This window comes from Triticum aestivum, chromosome 4B (genome assembly GCF_018294505.1).
Source record: "Triticum aestivum cultivar Chinese Spring chromosome 4B, IWGSC CS RefSeq v2.1, whole genome shotgun sequence".
Classification (NCBI taxonomy): Eukaryota; Viridiplantae; Streptophyta; class Magnoliopsida; order Poales; family Poaceae; genus Triticum; species Triticum aestivum.
The window spans coordinates 315361484-315371287 of NC_057804.1; positions in this window are offsets into that span (position 1 = coordinate 315361484).

Here is a 9804-nt window from a genome sequence, read left to right on the forward strand (position 1 = left end):
CATCATCATGAGTGACTTTGATATGGCATAACTAGACGATGGACTAACTCCTAAAATTGGATGAACTAGCAATCTGGATGCTAAATTTTTTGTTTTGGGGCAAGGGAATTTTATGGGAAAAGAACGTATCCAAGAATTTTTCAATTGTATAGGCAATTTGCCTTTTGATGATACTCCTATACTTAAAAGAACTAAAACTTATGCGGAGGCTATTTTAGCACTACTTCTGAAATTTTTAAGTAGATTTATTCGTACCCATCTTACCTTGCAAAAGATTGTTTTATGAGCTACCCATTAGAAAAGATCCTAAGGCTAAAAAGATAGCTACCCATGTTCTTATGAACGAATTTGATCACATAGTATGAGAAGCTAGGGAAATTTTTGATCTTTATGGTATGAGCCATGCAAAACCGGTGATAGATGAGATTCTTTACAATAGTGATTATACATTGGGACATTTGTTTGGAAATAATAATTTTTTTGATCAGAACCTTAAAAAGAAAATCCCCATTTTAGATATGATCCAACAAGTTTTCAACGATGTTAATCAACAATATTCTTGGATTGTAGCCTAAAATCAAAGGGGATACGTATATGGGCAGCTTGATAATGCCAAAATTTCTATGGATAATGTGTTTCAAGTTATATTTACAAAACTTTCCGACAAGAACACATCTATGGAAAAAAATACCAAAGATGACAATACCTAGATCTATGTTTTATGCCTAGCTAGGGGCGTTAAACAATGGCGCTTGTTGGGAGGCAACCCAATTTTATTTTTGTGTTTTTTTGTTTTTGGTTCAGTTTTTCAATAAATACACATAATTACTTATGTAGTAATTGTATTTTGGTGTTTTAGTTAGTGTTCAAGCCAAGTAAGACCTTTGGGATACTTTGGTATATCGTTGATTTGGTTTTGCTGAAAAACAGAAACTTTTGCATCCAGTAATAGAATTGTTTAAATTCACTTGCAAAATTTCTGATTTTTTTACACAAGATTTATATGAATTGCACATATTTTCCTAAATTTTTAGAATTTTTGGAGTTACGTAAGTATACAAAGTTTACAGATTACTACAGATTGTTCTGTTTTTGACAGATTATGTCTTCTATGTGTTGTTTGCTTATTTTGATGAATCTATGGGTAGTATTCGGGGGGTATGAACCATGGAGAAGTTGGAATACAGTAGATATTACACCAATATAAATTTAGAATGAGTTCACAACAATACCTAAAGTGGTGATTTATTTTATTATACTAACAGATCTCATGAGCTTTCTGTTGATTTTTGTGTTGTGAAGTTTTCAAGTTTTGGGTAAAGATTATATGTACTATGGAATAAGGAGTGGCAAGAGCCTAAGCTTGGGGATGCCCAAGGCACCCAAGATAATATTAAAGGACAACCAAGCATCTAAGCTTGGGGATGCCCCGGATGGCCTCCCCTCTTTTGTCTTTGTTCCATCGGTAATTTACTTGAGGCTATATTTTTATTCACCACATGATATGTGTTTTGCTTGGAGCGTCTTGTATGATACGAGTCTTTGATTTTTAGTTTGCCAAAATCATCCTTGTTGTACACACCTTTTAAGGGGGATACACATGAATCGTGAATTTATTAGAATACTCTATGTGCTTCGCTTATATCTTTTGAGCTAGGTAGTTTGCTCTAGTGCTTCACTTATATCTTTTTAGAGCACGACAGTGGTTTTATTTTATAGAAATTGTTGAACTCTCATGCTTCACTTATATTATTTTGAGTGTCTTTGAACAACATGGTAATTCGCTTAGGTTGTGAAATTAGTCCTAATATGATGGGCATCCAAGAGGGATATACTAAAAACTTTTATATAAAGAGCATTGAATACCATGAGAAGTTTGATTCCTTGCATTTGTTTTGACATATAAAGATGGTGATATTAGAGTCATGCTAGTGAGTAATCGTGGATTGGTAAAAATACTTGTGTTAAAGTTTGTGATTCCCGTAGCATACACGTATGGTGAACCGTTATGTGATGAAGTCAAAGCATGTTTTATTCTTTGATTGTCTTCCTTATGAGTGGCGGTCGGGGACGAGCAATAGTCTTTTCCTACCAATCTATCCCCCTAGGAGCATGCATGTAGTACTTTTTTTGATAGCTAATAAATTTTTGCAATAAGTATGTGAGTTCTTTATGACTAATGTTGAGTCCATGGATTGTACGCACTCTCACCCTTCCACCATTGCTAGCCTCTCTAGTACCGCGCAACTTTCGCCGGTGCATTAAACTCACCATATACCTTCCTCAAAACATCCTCCACACCTACCTATTATGGCATTTACATAGCCATTCCGAGATATATTTCCATGCAACTTCCACCATTTCGTTTTATTATGACACACACCATCATTGTCATATTGCTTTGCATGATCGTAAGATAGCTTGCATGATCTTTTCGTGGCTTGTCCGTTTTTTGATGTCGTTGCTACGCTAGATCATTGCACATCCCGGTACACCACCGGAGGCATTCATAGAGAGTCATATTTTGTTCTAGTATCGAGTTGTAATTCTTGAGTTGTACGTAAATAAAAGTGTGATGATCATCATTATTAGAGCATTGTCCCATGTGAGGAAAGGATGATGGAAGCTATGATTCCCTCACAAGTTGGGATGAGCCTCTGGACTTTATAAAAATATAAAAGAGGCCAACGAATACCAAATAAAATAGAAGAGGCCAAAGAATCCCAAACAAAAAAAGAGAGAAGGGACAATGTTACTATCCTTTTTCCACACTTGTGCTTCAAAGTAGCACCATGTTCTTCATGATAGAGAGTCTCCTATTTTGTCACTTTCATGTACTAGTGGGATTTTTTCATTATAGAACTTGGATTGTATATTCCAATGATGGGCTTCCTCAAATTGCCCTAGGTCTTCATGAGAAAGCAAGTTGGATGCACACCCACTTAGTTTCTTTTTGAGCTTTCATACACTTATAGCTCTAGTGCATCCGTTGCATGGCAATCCCTACTCCCTCACAGTGATATCTATTGATGGGCATCTCCATAGCCCGTTAATACGCCTAGTTGATGTGAGATTTTCTCCTTATTTTTGTCTTCTCCACAACCACCATATTCTATTCCACCTATAGTGCTATATCCATGGCTCATGCTCATGTATTCCGTGAAAGTTGAAAAAGTTTGAGAACACCAAAAGTATGAAACAATTGCTTGGGTTGTCATAGGGGTTGTGTGTGAAAAAAAAATACTTTGTGTGATGAAGATTGAGCATAGATAGACTATATGATTTTGTATGGATAACTTTCTTTTGCCATGTTATTTTGAGAAGACATGATTGCTTTATTAGTATGCTTGAAGTATTATTGTTCTTATGTCAATATTAAATTTTTGTTTTGAATCTTATGGATCTGAATATTCATGCCACAATAAAGAAGATTACATGGATAAATATGTTAGGTAGCATTCCACATCAAAAATTCTGTTTTTATCATTTACCTACTCGAGGATGGGTAGGAATTAAGTTTGGGAATGCTTGATACGTCTCCAACGTATCTATAATTTTTGATAGTTCCATGCTATTATATTATCTATTTTGGATGTTTTATATGCATTAATATGCTATTTTATATTTTTTTGGGACTAACCTATTAACCTAGAGCCCAGTGCCAGTTTTTTTCCTTATTTTTCGAGTTCTATAGAAAAGGAATATCAAACAAAGTCCGAATGGAATAAAACTTTCGTGATGATTTTTCTTGGACCAGAAGAAACCCACGTAACTTGGAGAGAGAGGGCCAGAAGAGTCCTGAGGGGCCCACAGCCCTCAGGGCGCGCCCTAGGGGTCGCCCCCAGGCTTGTGGACACCTTGGGAGTCCCCCAACCCTAATATTTGCAATATAAATTCCAAAATATTCCCCCAACATCATAAGCGTCCACCAAAATACTTTTCTGCCACCACAAGCCTCTATTCCCGTGAGATCCCATCTTGGGGCCTTTTTTGGATGTTTTATATGCATTAATATGCTATTTTATATTATTTTTGGGACTAACCTATTAACCTAGAGCCTAGTGCTAGTTTCTGTTTTTTCCTTGTTTTTGAGTTTTACAGAAAAGGAATATCAAACGGAATCCAAATGGAATAAAACTTTCTCGATGATTTTTCTTGGATCAGAAGACACCCACATAACTTGGAGAGAGGGCCAGAAGAGTCCTGAGGTGCCCACAAGCTCTCAGGGCGCACCCCCTGGCTTGTGGACACCTTGGGAGTCCCCCAACCCTAATATTTGCACCATAAATTCCAAAATATTCCCCCAACATCAGAAGCATCCACAAAAATACTTTTTCGCTGCTGCAAGCCTCTATTCCCGTGAGATCCCATCTTGGGACCTTTTCTGGCACCCTGCCGGAGGGGGATTCGATCACGGAGGGCATCTACATCAACCTTGCGGCACTTCCGATGAAGCGTGAGTAGTTTACCACAGACCTACATGTCCATAGCTAGTAGCTAGATGGCTTCTTCTCTCTCTTTGATCTTCAATACAATGTTCTCCTCGATGTTTTTGGAGTTCTATCCGATGTAATATTCTTTTGTGGTGTGTTTGTCGAGATCCGATGAATTGTGGATTTATGATTAGATTATCTATGAATATTATTTGAGTCTTATCTGAACTCTTTATGCATGATTGAATATATTTGTATTTCTCTTCAAATTATCGGTTTGGTTTGGCCAACTAGATTGGTTTATCTTGCAATGGGAGAGGCGCTTAGTTTTGCGTTCAATCTTGCGGTGTCCTCACCCAGTGACAAAAGTAGGGGTAGCGAGGCACATATTGTATTGTTGCCATCAAGGATAAAAAGACGGGGTTTTCATTGTATTGCTTGAGTTTATCCCTCTACATCACGTCGTCTTACTTAAGGCGTTACTCCGTTCTTATGAACTTAATACTCTAGATGCATGCTGGATAGCAGTCGATGTGTGGAGTAATAGTAGTAGATGCAGAATCATTTCGGTCTACTTGACACAGACATGGTGCCTGTATTGATGATCATTGCCTTAGATATCATCATAACTTTGCACTCTATCAATTGCTCGACAGTAATTTGTTTACCCACCGTATGTTTTCTTTCAAGAGAGAAGTCTCTAGTGAAATCTATGGCCCCTGGGTGTATTTTCCATCATATCTTTTCAGATCTATAAACCAAAAAGCCCAATAATACCTTGCTGCGATTTATTTATATTTACTTTAGTTTGTTCTTTTATTTATATTTTATACCTATCTCTATTAGATCTCACTCTTGTTCGTGACCATGAAGGGATTGACAACCCTTTTTTTGCGTTGTGTGCAAGTGTTTGTTAGTTTGTGCAGGTGCATAGGTTGGAGACTTGCTTGTGCCTCCTACTTGATTGATACCTTGGTTCTTAACTAAGGGGAATACTTATCTCTACTTTGCTGCATCACCCTTTCCTCTTCAAGGGAAAAATCAATGCAAGCTCAAGAAGTAGCATTCTCATACATGGATCCTATCTCAAATTTCATGGCCTCAAGCAATTTGTTGGAATCTGGGCTCATCATAGCTTCTTCATTGTTCATAGGCTCATCGTTGTCTAACAACATGACTTCCAGGACAAGATTACCATACCACTCTGGTGCGGTATGTGTTTTGGTCGACCTACGAGGTTCAGTAGTAAATTGATCTGAAGTTTCATAATCATCATCATTAGCTTCTTCTCTAGTTGGTGTAGGCATCACGGGAATTGTTTTCTCTGATGTGCTACTTTCCAATTCGAGAGAAGGTACAATTACCTCATCAAGTTCTACTTTCCTCCCACTCACTTCTTTCGAGAGAAACTCCTTCTCTAGAAATGACCCATTCTTAGCAACAATGATTTTTGCCTTCGGATCTGTGGTAGAAGGTATAACCAATAGTTTCTTTAGGGTATCCTATGAAGATGCACTTCTCTTTGGGTTCGGGTTTATCAGGCTGAAGCCTTTTGACATAAGTGTCACATCCCCAATGTTTAAGAAACAATAGCTTAGGTTTCTTGCCAAACCATAGTTCATACGGTGTTCTCTCAATGGATTTAGACGGTGCCCTATTTAACGTGAATGCGGTTGTCCCTAATGCATAACCCCAAAACAATAAAGGAAAATCGGTAAGAGACATCATAGAACGCACCATATCTAATAAAGTATGGTTACGATGTTCGGACACACCATTACACTGTGGTGTTTTAGGTGGCGTGAGTTGTGAAACAATTCCACATTGTCTTAAATGAAGGCCAAACTCTTAACTCAAATATTCACCTCCGCGATCAGATCATAGAAACTTTATTTTGTTGTTACAATGATTCTCCACTTCACTCTGAAATTCTTTTAACTTTTCAAATGTTTCAAACTTGTGTTTCATCAAGTAGATATACCCATACCTACTCAAATCATCTGTGAAGGTTAGAAAATAACGATTCCCGCCGCGTGCTTCAACACTCATCGGACCGCATACATTGGTATGTATTATTTCCAATAAGTCATTAGGTCGCTCCATTGTTCCAGAGAACAGAGTTTTGGTCGTCTTACCCATGAGGCATGGTTCGCAAGTAGCAAATGATTCATAATCAAGTGATTCCAAAAGTCCATCCGCGTGGAGTTTCTTCATGCGCTTTACACCAATATGACCTAAGCGACAGTGTCACAGGTATGTTGCACTATCATTATCAACTTTGCATCTTTTGGCTTCAATATTATGAATATGTGTATCATTACGATCGAGATTCAACAAGAATAGACAATTCATCAAAGGTGCATGACCATAAAAGATGTTACTCATATAAATAGAACAACCACTATTCTCTGACTTAAATGAATAACTGTCTTGCAATAAACAAGATCCAAATATAATGTTCACGCTCAACACCGGCACCAAATAACAATTATTCAGGTCTAAAACTAATCCCAAAGGTAGATGTAGAGGTAGCATGCTGACAACAATCACATCAACCTTGAAACCATTCCTGACATGCATCGTCACCTCGTCCTTAGCCAATCTTTATTTATTCCGCAACTCTTGTTTCGAGTCACTAATATGAGCAACCAAACCAGTATCAAATACCCAGGCGCTAATACGAGCATTAGTACGGAACACATCAATAACATGAATATCAAATATACCTTTGTTCACTTTGCCATCCTTCTTATCTGCCAAGTATTTGGGGCAGTTCCGCTTCCAGTGACCATTTCCTTTGCAGTAGAAGCACTCAGTTTAAGGCTTGGGTCCAGCTTTGGGCTTCTTCATGGGAGCGGCAACTTGCTTGCCATTCCTCTTGAAGTTCCCTTTCTTTCTCTTGCCCTTTTTAATAAAACTGGTGGTCTTGTTAACCATCAACAGGGCCGGCCCTGTGTTTCGGGAGGCCCTAGGCGAACTCGACGACATGGTCCCTATTTCCTAAGATCATATATATGTATATGTGTGTGTGATACATAAACATCTTTAGTCTGAGATTTGATGACTATACTAATTGTTGGATAATGTCATATTATGACAAAAATACTAAAAAGATCGTAAAATGAAACTAACATGACATGATAACCTCAAATAAGGACCAAATTCAAAGAACCCTTCAGTGTTTGAATTTTCGGATCACTTTCTTTCTTTTTTCTCCTATTGTCAGCACCCGACAAATTCTTGGGCAACATGGCACACTAATGTCCTAAATTATGAGGAAAAGAGGATATAAAGATTTATAAATTTATACATCGGATGATTGGAACCCTAGACAGGTACGCAGAATGACATAAAATTAGGGTGGTTCAATATGTATTGTGAAAGATTTTATTAGAAAATTATACATTGAAATTACTCTGTGTAAATTGAAATTAAAGGATGGATCATGGATGAATAATTGATAGTTGAATACTTACTAAAGAATAATTGATAGCTGGATATGCCAGATTGTCGGACTGCCGTGCGGCGCGCGCAGCGGCAACAACCAGCGGCGGCCAAGACGCTGAGGGATAGGCCGATGATCGAGGAGAGGACGAACAATGAAGACGAACCGACTAGCAACGAAGGCACGAGCTAATTAGCGAAATGATGACTCGATGAGATCTTCGATTGATTTGTTTCACACGAGCGAAAGGAGTGGCTGTGCCACCCTGCCTTCGTCTCGCGTGATGACTGACGCTTCGCTAATCGCTACTAGGTCTATCTGATGGGCTTTTTTTCTTATCTATTTTTTGGTGGGCTATATATACTAAGTATGTATACTCCATTATGGGCCCCCTCCAGCCTGGGCCCTAGGCCGTCGCCCCTCCGGCCATACCCCAGGGCCGGCCCTGACCATCAACACTTGATGCTCTTTCTTGATCTCTACCTCCGCCGATTTCAGCATTGCGAAGAGTTCGGGAATCATTTTTGTCATGCATTGCATATTATTGTTCGTCATGAAGCCTTTGTGGCTTGGTGGAAGTGACTAAAGAACTCTGTCAATAACACTCTCAACTGGAAGATCAATTCCAAGCTGAGTCAAGTGGTTGTGGTACTCAGACATTCTGAGTATGTGTTCACTGGCAGAACTGTTCTCCTCCATCTTACAGCTAATGAACTTGTTGGAGACTTCATATCTCTCAACCCGGACATTAACTTGAAATATCAACTTAAGCTCTTGGAACATCTCGTATGCTCCGTGGCATTCAAAACGCTTTTGCAGTCCTGGTTCCAAGCTATAAAGCATGGCAAACTGAACTATCAAGTAGTCATTAGATCGAGCCTGCTAGATGTTCATAACGTCCACATCAGCCCCTGCAGCAGGTCTGTCACCTAGCGGTGCATCAAGGACATAATTCTTCTATGCAACAATGATGATAATCCTCAAGTTATGGACCCAGTCCGTGTAATTGCTACCATCATCTTTCAACTTAGCTTTCTCTGGGAACACATTAAAATTCAAGGGAACGGTAGCACGGGCCATTGATGTACAACATAGATTTGCAAAAACTATCAGGACTAAGTTCATGATAAATTTTAGTTCAATTAATCAAATTACTATTGAACTCCCACTTAAATCAACATCCCTCAAGTTGTCTAAGTGAAACATGATCCAAATTTACTAACCCATGTTCGAGCATCACGTGAGATGGGGTAGTCTTCAATGGTTGTAACGCCTCGAATTCGTTGCGCCAGGTGTCTGCCAGTTATTCGCCGTTGTTGCCATGTCATTTGCTTGCATGTTGCATTTTATCATATCATCATATGCATTGCATTGCATACGTGTTTGTTTCTTGCATCCGAGCCTTTTCCCCGTTGTCTGTTTTGCGATCCGGCACTTCTATGTCCTCCGGCGTCCCCCTTTTGTCTCTCATTGTGAGCGGGTGTCAAACGTTCTCGGAATGGCCCGAGGTTTGCCAAGCGGCCTTGGTATAGCACCGATAGACCACCTTTCAAGTTTTGTGCCATTTGGAGGTCGTTTGGTACTCCAATGGTTAACCGCGCAGCCCGAAAACCCCTTTTCTCTTGCGGCCCAGCAACCAGTCCAAAGTGGCCCAAAACCCAGCAAACTCCCCTCCATGCTCTCGGTCATTCGATCACGATCGCGTGGCCGAAAACCGCTCCTCTTTTGGACTTTCCTAGCTCCCAGAAACTATAAATATGCCCTCCCCATCCAAATTCGCGGACGAAACCCTAGCCTAAAACTTCCCCGCGCCGCCGGATGCGTCCGCCCGCCGTCGGACATGTCCGCCCCGCCGCCGCAGCCAACCCGTGAGCGCCACATGTCCCCGCCGCCGCCGTTCCCACCGCGGGCCCGCGAATCCCATCC